This window comes from Schistocerca americana, chromosome 3 (genome assembly GCF_021461395.2).
Source record: "Schistocerca americana isolate TAMUIC-IGC-003095 chromosome 3, iqSchAmer2.1, whole genome shotgun sequence".
NCBI lineage: Eukaryota > Metazoa > Arthropoda > Insecta > Orthoptera > Acrididae > Schistocerca > Schistocerca americana.
Genome location: NC_060121.1, coordinates 629,663,481 through 629,679,128, shown reverse-complemented (window position 1 = coordinate 629,679,128; position 15,648 = coordinate 629,663,481).

Genomic DNA, 15,648 nt, shown 5'->3' with positions numbered 1-15,648 from the left:
AATGAAATTTTTGCTCTGCAGCGGAGTGTGTGCTGATATGAAACTTCCTGGCAGATTAAAACTGTGTGCCGGACCGAGACTCGAACTCGGGACCTTTGCCTTTCGCGGGCAAGTGCTCTACCACTGAGCTACCCAAGCACGACTCACACCCCGTCGTCACAGCTTTACTTCTGCCAGTACCTCGTCTCCTACCTTCCAAACTTAACAGAAGCTCTCCTGCGAACCTTGCAGAACTAGCACTCCTGAAAGAAAGGATATTGCGGAGACATGGCTTAGCCACAGCCTGGGGGATGTTTCTAGAATGAAATTTTCACTCTACAGCGGAGTGTGCGCTGATATGAAACTTCCTGGCAGATTAAAACTGTGTGCCGGACCGAGACTCGAACTCGGGACCTTTGCCTTCCGCAGGCAAGTGCTCTACCACTGAGCTACCCAAGCATGACTCACAAAAATGGGTCTTAAAACAAGCAAAATCAAAGCAGTTGGTTTGGTGTCAAGAATGAATTTTTTAGGTGCAAACAATGAACTGCAGAATTTTCTTTTTTCCCTGTCGTGATTCTACAGATGAAAATGTGATGAACTTCTTGACCTCACAGTCTGTCAACTGCTATCTATGAAGTCACACCACAAACATGTTGCTGGCCAATTTAGTGATGCCATTTCAAGAGTTGATTACAGTAATAACTCAGACAGAAGCATGCTTAAATTCAAGGCGATTGTGTGGTCACTCTGATGACCTGGATTCTCCCTCATGACGCTCATTTAAGATTGGGAGTATATTGAGTTCTCTTTCACTTTTACCACTTGAGTGGCATCTAATTTGTCTTTGTAACTGATCAGGTCAACATGTCCATTGTAACATGCATCATGTTGGGGACTTATTAACTGTATGTGTGTACTTATGCAAGCAACAGCCTGCTCCTTTGTTTATAACGGGTATCTCAGACACGCTACAATGAGCGGAAGCGTTGTGTGGCAATTTGGCAAATACCTAAGCTGTAACTTTTAGGATAAAAATGCGATTTTTACAGGCTTTATCCTGGTCTGAGTACAAATAGTTGGAGGTTAGTGAGTCGTCTCACATTATGTCAAAAACTAAATGTATGAATGCAAGAGCCAGAGGCATAAAGGTGAATAGTTGTGTACACTGTCACTATTAGTTGTTCAAGTAACCAATCAAAACCTTAGCCAATAATATTTGTTCTTCAGAGCAAACACTACCATAAGGGAAATATAATTTTCTTGAGTGAATCTCATAATGAGTTACACAACACTGCATGTTACATCACTAATCTTTGCAGGAAACATATATAACAATGTAATATCGGATTTTAAGTGCATGCAGTGCACGTTGTTCAGAGTACATGTCTTTTACCTGTTATCTGAGGTAACCATACAAGACAGGATGTCTATAAATTAGTTATATAGAAGTAACCTTCCATTGTGAAAGGGGGGGGGGGGGAGAATAATCTTTGTACAGCACTAAATGCTGTATAGCTTAAAGTTTTATTCCGGCCTAACACTGTTAATTCCCGAAGTTCCCACTAGGTGGCATGTGCAAATGAGTTATTTCAACAGTCATCATGGAATCATATAACGGTGCAGGCTATGCACATTATTATTTATAGTTTCGTGAATCCAAATCCGCTACCACATTTCAGAGACAATTCGCGACTAAATGTCACAAGCCACCACCTCAAAGATAAATTGTTATTAAATAGTAGAACCGTTTCACCAATACTGGCTGTGTATCACAAAAGATGCTGGGTCAGGGTTGGCTAGCAGTCTCTTATGCAGCAATTGAACAAGTTCAGCTGATTTAAATTCATTGTCCAGGTAAATCAAAAAGACGTGCTGGCTTAGAATTGAATATGCCTACTGTTGTAGTGTGGAAGGTATTACGCAAATGCTTGGCACTGAAACCCTACAAAGTGGAATTGTTGCAAGCTTTAAGAGAAAATGACAAAGAAAAACGAGCTGAGTTTTGTATAGAAATGTTTAACAAAATGCACACTGAAGATGATTTTCTTAATAAAATTGTGTTCAATGATGAAGCCACCTCCCATAACTGTGGTAGTGAAACAGCATAATGTTTAACATGGGATAAGCAGAAGCTAAGTCACATAATCAAACATGTATGGGACTTGCCTAATGTAAATGATTTGCCCTATAAGCTGTAACAAGATTGATGATCTTTTCTTTTTTGTCAAGTCAACAGTAACTAGCGTATCACAATGGGTCAAGCTTTAAATTATCCAACAACCCAATTACAATAGGTTACGAGCACAGAATTTACTTTCCAGCAAGATAGTACGTCACCACATCATCATCATGAAGTTGTCGCATATTTCCGTAGTGATATGTTGACATGGATTGGACATTGTGGAACAATAAACTGACCACCACATTCACCTGATTTAACCCAAATGGGCTTCTATGTATTGGATTACATTAAAGGCACTGTGTTTGTTCTTCCACTTACAGGAAATGTTGACAAGCTGCAACAACGGATAACACAAGCAGTTGCCGCCATACATAAAGACTTGCTTGATAGGATTTGACACGTAACTGATTACACAGGGACATTGTCATGTTACAAAAGGTAGCCACATTGAACATTTGTAAATAAAACTTGAAGATATGTTGTGTTCAGTGCGGCAACAGACCTTTCTGTATGTTATTTACCTTCTTCACAATTAAAGGTTACTTTCGTGTAACTAATTTATAAACACCCTATATACTTTTCTTTCACATTTATGTTTTCTTTTTCCTCTTGAAATAGAAAAAAAACTAAACTTGCCTTTGCAATAGTTGGAAGACATTATTTCCATAGAACAATGTCTTATTTTTAAATTGTGTGTGTGACTCCTCATCTATTCGTACACTATGTACAGGCTGAATAAAAATCATTAGGATTGTTGCCAAAGCTACGATATCAATGGACAGAGTAAATAGGAACCACCAACTTCTTCTGAAGACTGTTAATACAGCCATAAAAAGTTTAACCACAGTTTAAATTGAGCCTGAAGAATTTATTGGTGACTAGTATACTGTCATTGTAGGAACTGTAGAGATTGCTGCCAGTATATCTGATGAGGACAGCCACCAGTCTAATGAAAAAAAAAGTCTAATGAAAAATTAGAGAAGATATAAAATGTAGACTGGCAAACCTTTTCTGAAGAAGAGAGAAGAATGTTGAAGATTAGATGGGTAGATCATCTAACAATTGAGTAGGTGTTGAATAGGATTGGAGTAAAAAGGAATTTGTGGCTAGAAGAAGGGATAGGTTGATAAGACACATTCAGAGACATCAAGAGGTCATCAGCTTAGTACTAGAGGGAAGTGTAGGGGGTAAAAATTGTAGAGGGAGACGAAGACATGAATACAGTAAGCAGATTCAGAAGGACAGAATAGTTATTCAGAGATGACACAAATGCAACACTGGCAAAAGAATTAGCTACAGCCTGGACTCTTTATAGAGAAGTAGTAGCTCACTAAAAATATCTTTACTGGCTGTTCTTTATTTTCAGACAGACAAACTAAAGTTTTCTATAGTTTATCCGGGCTATGTAAACAGATCAATATCATGTGCAAATCTCATATGTTGCATTTTATCTCCAGGTTCATTCTTTTATACACCTGTACGTAACATAGCTAAAAGTTGGTGACCTCTAAAACACAGAAAAATTCACAAACAACAAAGACTATGCAGCATTGTATGGTATTGTTGTATCAATAAGTTAATCAAGCTTGGGCCCAGTTGGAGTTGTTAAAACTAGGAGAAGACTTGCACAAACAGATTAAGGATCTTTAGGCTGCAATAGTAATGTAGGACAACAGAGAGACATGTCCACAATTGTTGAGAGATGAAAGAAATTCAGTGTACAGGCAGGCTGACAAATATGAGATAAATCAAGCCCAGTATTAAAGGCCAAACTCTGTGGGTCTTGCCGCAAAGGCCACAATTACGGTTTGCAATGTTAGACCTAGCATTTGTGCAGAACAATGTGACTGACAATCAACACTAAATTCATGTTAAGGGTAAATAGTTTGGATATTAGTGCGGCCACTGTACCCGTGGAGGTTAGAGTGGAAACATATACATATGAAGAAAACACCAATAAATTGGTTGTGTATGGCAGTAGAGCAACAGATGCAGCAAGTACTGTGTAGCAAAACAGATAGGTGATAGAACGCCTTCAAAATTCTGGTGGCATTTACAAATTATTGTTACAAAATGCAGAGTTATTGGATGTGATGCTACAACACATATGGATGGTGCAGCTGCAAATAGCAGTAAAAGAGGCTGTAATCACATATGAAAGAGCCAACATCAACTCAATAATCACAGCTGCAGACATGGTGTATGCAGCATTGGACAAGGCAAACGCGTCAAACGTAATAAAAGTGACTAAAGAAATCAACACACAAGAGACTGCAGCTATCCGAAAAGAGCAACAGATGGATATTAGTAAGCAGTTAAGCTACCTGAAAGAGCAGACAAAAGCATTACAGAAGCAAGTAGCCACACTGGCAGAAGGTAAGAAGAATACACTCAGACAAGATGTTGCAAGTAAGAGTGGACAACGCCCTTAAGAATCAGCATGATTCAACATGTTGGCATTTCAGTGAACAGGCCACAATGTGTAGCTCTTTGCGTACATACCCAAAGGGCACCAGTAGCTGCCAGTAGGTGCGGCAGGCTGCAGAATTAACAAATCGCCATAATAAAGAAGCTGAACACAAAGTGGGTAACAAAGCAAACTTCTAACATTGTCACAAAGATTATATGTGAGAGATGTTACCGCAGATCGTTTGTATCTCTTTGATTATGAGTCTGATGTTGGTACATTACCGGTTGCTGAAGAAAGGAAGCACAACAACATTCAAGGCTACTCACCTCATGACTGCAAACGTTTCACCAATAGCAATGTGTGGAAATCAAAGAGTAGAGGTGGATTTCAGATTTAGTAGGAGGTACACATGAAATTTCATACAAGCAAATACAGCACAGCCCATTCTGGGAGCAGGTCTTGTTTGTCAGCAGATTGGTTGGTTGGTTGGTTTGGACCAGACAGCGAGGTCATCGGTCTCATCGGATTAGGGAAGGACGGGGAAGGAAGTCGGCCGTGCCCTTTGAAAGGAACCATCCCGGCATTGGCCTGGAGCGATTTAGGGAAATCACGGAAAACCTAAATCAGGATGGCCGGACGCGGGATTGAACCTTGTCAGCAGAAGATCGAGATAAATCTCAATGCAGTGTAGGTAAAGATGGACAGAGAAATCGTAACATGATGTACAGGCTGAAGTGCTGTGTGTGCCATAGATATTGGGGAGCAGATAAAAAGGATGTTGCATAATAAAGAACACCATATCAAGATGACCCCGGGCCAACCGGTCTCACAACAGCTGAGAAGATTCTTGCCTGACCGTTTTACTGCAGCAAAGGCAGAATTAGAGGACACGCTACAAACAGCTATTATATGCAGATCAGACAGCGCATGGGGATGATGCTGCGTCTAATCAAAAAGAAGGATGGTGCTTGGAGGACCTGCAAGGATTACCACATGCTGAATAAACGCACAATTCTGCAACAAAACCGTGTGCCTAATATTAAAGATTTCACCAATGTGCTAGTGGGAGCCACAACATTCAGCATAACTGGTTGTGAAAAATTGTACAATCAAATACCATTGGCAAAAGAAGACATACCAAAGATTGCTGTGACAACTACACTTGGGTTGTTCAAGTTTTTACGAATGCCATTTGGGTTGAAAAATGGTGCACAGAGGTGACAGCATTTCATGGACAAAGTCCTCAGAGGACTAGATTTCTGCTTTGTGCCTGGATGACATCCTGATATTTTCTAGGACTGCTAGAGCACACAAGGAACACTTCAAGGCAGTATTTGACCAGATATACTAGTACCACATAGTAGTCAACGAAGCAAAACGCACTCTGTGGCAGAAGCAAGTAAATTTCCTCAGCTATGCAGTTTCAGCAGCCAGCATCTCAAAGACAGAATAAAAATCATAAAGAATATACCTTGCCCAACAGAGTTTCATCAATTAAGAAGAGTCCCAAGGGTTGTAAACTTAACTGTTGGCATCTACCAGGAGCTGCCAAGGTACAAGTGCCACTGATGGCAGCACTAGAAGAAAAGACACTACAGGTCGATGGTCAGTGCAGTGGAGACCAGAGATGCATTAAGCTTTCAACCAGGTAAAAGACAGCTTGCAAAGAGCAATTCTTTTAGCCTGTGCCCTGCAAGCTGTACTATTAGCAATAGTCGTGGACACCAGCCTATAGGCAATTGGCGTCACACTCCACCAGTATTTGGGAGGTTACTGGCAACCTTTAAGTCCCTTTTCTTGCAAGCTCACAACATCAAAAGTCAAGTGGCACGCATTTGGTCGTGAACTACTAGCTGTTTATGAAGCAGTGCCGCATTTTCACCAAAACACAAAGGCCATACTGTTCATAATACATATGGGCTATAAGCCTATAACCTTTGTCTTCAGCAAGCAGAAGGACAATTGGTCACCAAGAATATTCTGACAATTCATATTTGTTGGACATTTTATTCCACGTATCAGCCACATTAAAAGAGCTGAAAAAAATAGTGTCTGATTTTTTTCATGGGTTGGAGCCATCTCATACACTATGGATTATAGGAGCTGGCCTCAGCACAGTCTGCCAATGGTCAGCTAAAAGAATATTTACATGGGGCTGCACTTTAAGCAGGTACAGCCAGCAGGGGCTAGGGTAAAGATGTGGTATGATGTGTCAAAAGGCAGACTCAAACCTTTCATACCCAAAGGACAATACAAAGTAGTTTTCGACAGAACTCATAATTCATCCCACCACAATGCAAACACAACTGTAGACTTACGACAGAATGATTCACATGGTCCAGGATAAGGAGTGATTGTTGCAGGTGGGCAAAAGTGTGTGACGTGCAAACAATGTAAATTGGGCAGACATGTCCAAAAATGACAGACCATTTCTACCACGTACAAGTGAACACTGTAGTACCGCTTTCCCTGTAGGAACAGTGCTGATACTTGTTAAACAGCCATTGGGCAATATACACAGAGGGCAGAGACAATTCCAATCAAAGACAACTCAACAGAGATGATGGCAAGGATTTTTTAGGAATGCGGATAGCACATTTTGGCTGCCAGTCACACATTACTATAGTGACAGTTCGAGTCTACACTGTTCCTAGAACTGGTTAATCTGTGTGAGTCCCAACATCACCATACAACCACCCACCACCTGGCAAGTAACGAAATAGTGGAACGCTGGTGCATGACAAGGAAAGCCGTGATAATGTGTTATGAGGGCACTTGGCCCTCCACACTGCTGCTGGTATTTTTAGTCCTCCACATTGCATATAAATAAGATATAGGGGCTTAGCAGCAGAGATGGTATAATGTGAGATCTTATGCCTATCGTCAGTCTTTTTTTCGACACGGCAAGAACTGGAAGTGACCAATCTGCCATACTTGCTGCAACAAGTGAAACCCAAATAATCAAGCTATATCTGTCACCAGAATCACAGCATGGGGAACAAAAATTTTTTCTGCATAAAGATCTGAGTACACGGTCAAATATAATGTAGAGGACAGATGCAGTGTCCCCCCCTCTGCACCATTGTATGCCAGATCATACAGAGTCCTAATTGTGATGAGCGTATGAGGCCAATACAATGTAATTGCAAGCAACAGACAATTTCCCTAGAATGAGTACAGCCTGCATATGTACATCATCAGATGACAAAGTGGTTCATGAAAAGGTGGAAGCAACTGTGGGGCACTGCAGGGAGATGGAAAGAAGGAACAGAGCAAGTACAGTGAAGTACAGCAATGCAACTGTCAATACAAGGAACCCAGAGGAGATTCCAGTAGTTCACACCAGGGCTCGTTGATGCATGCAGTACAAGTACCCTACATTTCCAGAACTCCCCTTGCCCTCTACTGAGGGGGTGAGGGGCTGAGTGGGAATTGCCACTGGCAGAGCAAACTGCGTGCCTTGGAATAGACACAGTTTGGCATTACGTTTACTTTTTGCAGTTAAAAGATTACCCTTTGGAATTTTTTGTCTTTCGACAGTTTGCTTGAGTTCTTAAGTTATGTGTTAATAAAACTCATTGTAGTATCCAAAAGTGCCTTTTACTTGGTTTACTAATATAGTGAATATGCAGAATAGCAACACTCCATTTAGTGTCCTATATGCATTTTCTAAGGTTGTGTAATTAATTTTGGTGCAACTGGATTTGTTTGTTGACCCACTTTTCGATACATTCTTTTCAACATTATTTTCCTGTTTTGTCTGGATATATCATTGTGATTCCTATGTTTTATCAAGCCACTATGGTTCATTTAAAGACATTGAGTACAATTTTATGGAACATGAAATGGAAGTTCTTTGTGTAATCATGAAATTAGACATAGTGTCATATCGTATTCATGATATTTCCCTACATTTCGAATGTTCTTTGTGAACTCATTAAAAGTATACTTAGTGTACTATAGGGGAAGTAGAAAAGTTGTTTCTAGTAGTGCCAAAATACCACAAATATAGAACAATTGCATATCACAAAATTGCTACAATGAACACAGTATTGTAGAAATTTTCCCCCACTGTGATTTAAAAATTGCACCTTCGAACCTTTCCCAGCTCATTCTGCAGTAATGAAGTAAAAGAATGGTAAAACAAAGAACACACACATAGCTTTTTTCTTCTTCTTTTTTCTAAGAAAAATGTCACAGTAATAAGAGCCTTGAATTTTACAATATTTACAATTAAATGTCACTTATCACACAAGTTACCACTTGAATCATGAAATTTGTGCATTTTTTTAAATACTACTCTCTAAGGTAATTGTACTAGTTGCAATAGCGAAAACAACAAACTGTCAACATTCACATGAAAATTATTACAAATTAATTGTGAACAGCATCATTAGTTACCAGTTTTAAAAATTATTTGAACAGGACGAGATAACTGGTTCTGAAAATGTACACAATATAATAAAATTTGAAGTATTTTGCACCCTATAAATACGATCATTAATTCAGGTGTGGTACAAACATCCACAAAAAGACAACACATCAACAAAGCAATTGTCATTATTTTTCTTTCTGTATTTACAGTTCCACAGTACAATACACAAGAACAAATAGGCGTAAAATTTTTGTCTAAAATCAGTCTGTTGACAGCTGAACGTTACGTCTATAACATTTTATATTAATTAATTCTCTACTGGTTTACACATTCCTAGTAATTACCATTCAAAAATTTATCTTCAGTTAATGTTCAACAGTTGACTAAGAGTTAAGAAATAGCATGTATAATCTACTTGTACGATTCTGAGTAACAAATCTTTTGAGAGACAACTGAAGAAATAAAGTGAGTGGACAAATAACGCAGCAGAATCTGGAAATGTAATAAACATGAAATTATGGAACACCTCTGCTTTCAGGTAATGGGAAGATCATTTCAGCAACACAGACACTTTACACATCATAACAGTGGGGAGATTAGAAGAAGATGCAAGAAAGCAAGAAGCATTTACAGAATATTAATGTCATGATCAATGACAAATGCTTACTATTCGAGTCCAGTGCTGGACTCAGCTTGATGCTGGAATCAGTCTCAAGAAAATTTCTTACCTGTGTGTCACATCATCAATAAAAATTCAATATTTCAACCCCTTTAGGAGGTAACCTTAGCCCATGTGATAATACATCTAACTTGCAGTTTGTTACTAAAGCTGTAAGTATATTACAATGTCCTATCAAACACTACTAGTCAAAGTACTGGAAGATAAAGAAAACTCTTTATTAGACCATACAGCCACAGTACAATTGCTCTGCCATATAAATTAAGAATGTAACTCTCTCAAAAACAAAAGCTTCCCTGGTATTCATAATGCCTCAAGTAAATTATCGAAATTGTGTTTGTTACATATATGCCATGTAATCAGTCACATATTGATGGCTCCAAGTATTAACATCAGGGACAAATTGAGTTATGATATTCACCAGAATTGTTGTTTCACTACTTTTCTCCTGTCTAAAAATCTTATTTCTAGCACTGCAACTTAAGTGGCAATAGCAATCTTCAGAATATTGTTAAGTCATCTAGGGAACACATTCAACAATGAGAAGAATCAAGAATCACAAGTCATGTACGAAATAGTAGGACAATAAAAATCATAATGGCAGTTACTAAGTTTTTACAGGGAAGTTTATAATTTACAAATGCACGATGTTTATTGTCCTTGCTATTCAATTGGGAGCACTGTCATCTGTGGTTTCTTGTAGCTAATAATACCTATGCTGATTGTAGACTTGGTTATAAGTATGAGGATGATCTGTGATTTTGCACAGAATAATAATTGATAAACGTGTGTGAATGGGTTCAGAGTTCACTACTTTTATTATTGGTATCAGTAATTAAGCTCCTGACTAATTACGTACTCAAGTCAAACATTAAAAATAATGAGCCTGGTTCTCAACCCTGTGAATGCTGTTGAATGTAGGTAACCATGTTTGTTCATATGAACAATAATAAAGAACTGAATTTTGTATACAGACCTAAAACTTGAAAAGAGTTGTGAAATTCTGCAGATATTAATATATACCCATGTTATATAAAAATTAAGATTATTTTTCATAATTCATTTGCTGCATAGCTCCATTCAGCACCACAAGTAATAACGTGTGATGTTGCAGCAGTAATTATCATTTGAGGCTGCTTATTTCTTTCTACAGGAGTGAGAAGTGTAAATATGAGGGAGTTTTTCCAACTGATGCTGGAGGCAGTGGTATCTGATTACTAAATGATTGTCCCAATAATAGCACAGATTTAGTATCAAAAGATAATATTATTTGCTTAGGTTGGTTGGTTAACTGATTCAGGGGAGAGGACCAAACAGCAAGGTCACCGGTCTCATGGAATGAGGGAAGGATGCAGAAGGAAATCAGCCATGCCCTTTCAAACAAACCATCCTGGTATTTGCCTGAAGTTATTTAGGGAAAGCATGGAAAACCTAAATCAGGATGGCTGGATGCAAGCTTAAACCAACATCCTCCCAAATGTGAATCCAATGCATTAACCACTGTGCCACCTCACTCTGTACCAGTCCTTGTACGATCACTGAAGTTAGGCAACATCTGGATCAGTTAGTACTTTGACGGATGACCACCCGGGAGCATCAGGTGCTGTTGGCTCCCTTCATTTTGTCCACCTCCGTAACTGAGTGGTCAGCACTGATGGCTGCCATGCCACAAATAATAATAAGGGAAATGTTTCCTACTGATGTTGGAGGCTGTAGTAGCTGATTTCTAAATGATCATCCCAATAATATCACAAACTTAGAATCAAAAGGCAAGATTATTTACTTACTTTTCCAACGGCCTTACCATGTTGAATACACTGGTTCTCTTCCAATCACCAAAGTTAAGCAACATCCGGAGCAGTTCATAGTTGGACAGGTGACCGCCCAGGAACATCAGCTGCTGTTGACTCCCTTTATTTTGTCTACCTCCATAACTGAGTGGTCAACGTTGATCGCAAAAACCCCTATTTAGCGCCACAAATAATAATGTGGGAATCATTTCCTACTGATGCTGGAGTCTGTAGTACCGATTTCTAAAGGATTGTTCCAATAATAGCACAGATTCAGTATCAAAAGGCATGAATACTTACATATATTGTGAATGGCCATACCACATTGAATACATCGGTTCTGGTCCGATCACTGAAGTTGAGCATCATCAGGCCTGGTCAGTACTTGGATTTGGTGGCCACCTGGTAAAATGGGTTGATGTTGGCTTACTTCATTTTTTCTGTGTCTGTAGCTGACAAAGCGAGGTCCCCAATGATGGGATTGACTTTTTGAAATCATCTATGTAGTGATGTAGGTTAAGAGCCCAAGTTTCACACTCTGAGTCGATTCACCATGGTTGGCCCTTGTCTGCTAGTAATTGATGAAATTTTGTGTGATACTCTTCAGTTTAAGAAAACGACACGTAACAGAGTGATTGCACAGTGTAACAGTCAAGATACTGGATTTGTGTGTAAAATGTAGTGGGTTCATTTCTTACCAGGTGACTCAAAATTTTTTATTTAGTCAATCTACAATGAAATAACTTTGTCATTTTTACTCAATTAATTGGGTTACATGTATATTTTTCATTTCTATTTCTTTCCAACATCATTTTAATCAACATATTATTATTATTATTATTATTATTATTTTCAAATTGCTTTCATTTATTTCTTCGTGTCGTGCTTTTTCCACTTGGAATCTTTGTGCATGTGATTCTTATTATTTCTGTGTATTAACTTTGGTTTGATTTATTCCACTTTCATCATCCTATTCTTTTTTTTTTTTTTTTTTTCGTTGTAGCATTCATTGTTTTTGTTCCTCATTTTGCTTGAATTTCATTTTATTTATAATCCCTTCTTTTGCTGAAATCTTATCTGCTTTACATGTTTTAAATATTTTTATGATCTTAATCAACAAAAAAATGTAAATCTCGTAATGAAAAACACACTTTGACACCACTGCACAGTCAATGTAAATAGATCATTTTGTCTTTTGTTTTTTAACCACTACATTGGTGGTTTCAAATGTCCAACTATGAAGATAGATTAATAAAAATATTTAAATGCACATGTACAAAGATCTGTAGTGGAATAGGAAGAAAAAATGAGAGCAATTTGTAAAGTTAGTTTAAAGTGATGTGACAAAGGAATAGAAATAAAAAAATACATTCAACCCAATTTGTTGAATAAAAATAACATCTGAAGTCATTTTGATGAAGAGTTAAGAGATTTCAAATCACCTTGCAAGATACGAACCCACAACCTTTTGCACGAGTCCTGTACCTTCACCGTTATGATGTGCAATCAGTCTGTTTCGTCTGTCTTCTTAAAGCTGGAGAGTGTCATGCAAAATTCCCCCTTCCCCCCTCCCCCACCCCCAGTCTGCCTGTTGATTACATGCTCTCGTGGGCCCAGTAGCGTGAATGGCAGCAGAGTTTGATACCGAGAACTTAATATACATCACTGTATACATAATTTCAAAAATTTGATCCCATCACTGGGGAACTCTCCTTGTGAGTGATCAGCGTACATGGCTGCTGTGCACATGATCTGGATTCAATTCCCAGAACTGCCACAGATTTTTCCTTGGTGGCACAACTGGTATGAGTTGCACTCAGCCTTGAGATGCCAAATGAGGAGCTACCTGACCGAGTAGTAGCACCTCCATGGTCTGGAAAGTCTATATTCCTCCTTACCCCATCTGCACGCTACTGGAATGCAGAGGAAGACATGATGGCCAGTAGACATCCTTTGGGCCTTCAAGGCTGGCTAGGAATTCTCTCTCTCTCTCTCTCTCTCTCTCTCTCTCTCTCTCTCTCTCTCTCTCTCTCTCTCTCCCCCCCCCCCCCCACCCCCCACCCCCACTCCCCCCTGTCTCCCTCTTATTCACAACCAACATAATATCAATTCTTAGTTTTGTTCATTCCAACTGTTCTTAGAGAAGCTTTATTTTTGTACAGATGAAGTGGTGACAATGTGAAAGGGGGCAAAAACTGAGTATTTACATTTGGATAATAGTGATGACCCTGTTGTTGATCCTGATTTTGGTGTCACAACAGCTGACAGTTTATCAAGCAGATGTGATGAGAAGGAGTGGAAGGAGTGAAAGAGAATATTGTTGAAAGGGAAACAAAAGGAAGATGAAGGTAGAGGTTTTTATAGTGCACACATTTCAGGAAACAGTATACTTTAAAAATTTCATGTTAACATTATGCATTTTATAAATGGAGAAAACTCCTTACAAACCAATGGGCAACCCACCTTCAAAGCAGAATGGAACGCAACATGCTTCTCATCAGACAACATGGTGATGCTCAAGTAATGAAAGGAAGACCCACAAAAGGAGTAGGACTCCATCCTCAAGGATGCTGCACAGATAGCATAAGGAATCCTTGCACAGAGGTTTGGCCATAAAGGCCAAAATAGTGCTGAAATCTAAGCTAGATTAATGAAGCCTGAATGTGATCCTAATTTATGCCAACTGAAATGTCATAATAAGTCAAACCAAGAAGGCAGGCAGGATATTTTTGAACAGTTTTGGAGATCATAGCAGACAGCGAAAATTCATCTGTTGACATGTGAAACATGTTAGCAGAAAACAGATCCAGAATGTGACTGAATCAAGAAGAAAAATTTTAAGACTGTATTCTGTAACTGTTCATGAAAATAACACTATGGTGTGTGAGGAAATGTTTCTACATACCTTCTCTCTTGCAGATATGTGAATGAAGACTGCCAGGAAAAAACTGAGAGCACGTGGAATTTTGTCACCTGATATGAGGGGGAATGATTCCAAAAGGGGAAATACGAGGGTCACTCCAAAAGAAATGCACACTATTTTTGTAAAAATACAGTTTTCATTCTGCATGTGTGAAAGTTTTACAGTGTGTAGATACATCCTTCCCACTTGTTTTCAAACTTAGTTCAACCTGTTCTTGTGAGTGGCGCTGTCACAGCATGTCTTCAAAAGGGCTGCTACACTTGACATTCATCAGAAGAAACGTGCTGTCATAGAATTCCTGTGTTGTGAAAGCAAGAAAGTGTATGGAGATGCTGATGTCGATCGCAGTACAGTTACTCGGTGGGCAAGCAGGTTACATGATGAAAGCCGGCACGGCAATATTGAGGATTGTACTCGCAGCGGCACGCCTCGTACTGCACACACTCCGGACAATGTGCAGAGAGTTAATGAATTGGTGACCGCTGAAAGACACATCACAGTGAACGAATTGTCACGCTACGTTGGGATAGGGGAAGGAAGTGTTTGCAGAATACCGAAAGTGTTGGCATTAAAAAAGGTTTGTGCCAGGTGGTTTCCCAGGATGTTGACAGTGGCTCACAAAGAAACAAGAAAAACGGTATGCAGCGAACTTTTGTAACAGTACGAGAATGGTGGAGCTGAATTTGTTGGAAGAATTGTGACAGGTGATGAAACATGGCTCCATCATTTTTCGCCAGAGACAAAGAGGCAATCAATGGAGTGGCATCATGCAAATTCACCCAACGAAAAAAATTCAAAACCACACCTCCTGCTGGAAAACTTATGGCTACGGTGTTTTCGATTGCGAAGGACTCTTGCTTGTGGACATCGTGCTAAGAGGAACCACCATCAATTCTGATGCATATGTGACGACACTGAAGAAACTTCAAGCTCGACTGAGCCGTGTTCGACCACATCAGCAAAAGCAGGATGTTTTGCTGTTGCACAACAATGCACAGCCACATATCAGTCAAAAAACCATGGAAGCGATCACAAAATTCAGATGGACAACACTGAAACACCCGCCTTATAGTCCTGACCTGGCTCCATGTGACTATCATCTCTTTGGGAAACTGAAAGACTCTCAAGGTTTGAAGATGATGACTCCCTTGTGCACGCTGCGAAACAGTGGCTCCAACAGGTTGGTCCAGAATTTTACTGTGCTGGTTCCAAGACGGTGTAAGGCAGTTTCCATAAATTATGTGGAGAAATGAAAATATTGTACCTAAAGGATGTATCTACACACTGTAAAACTTTCAAACAGAATA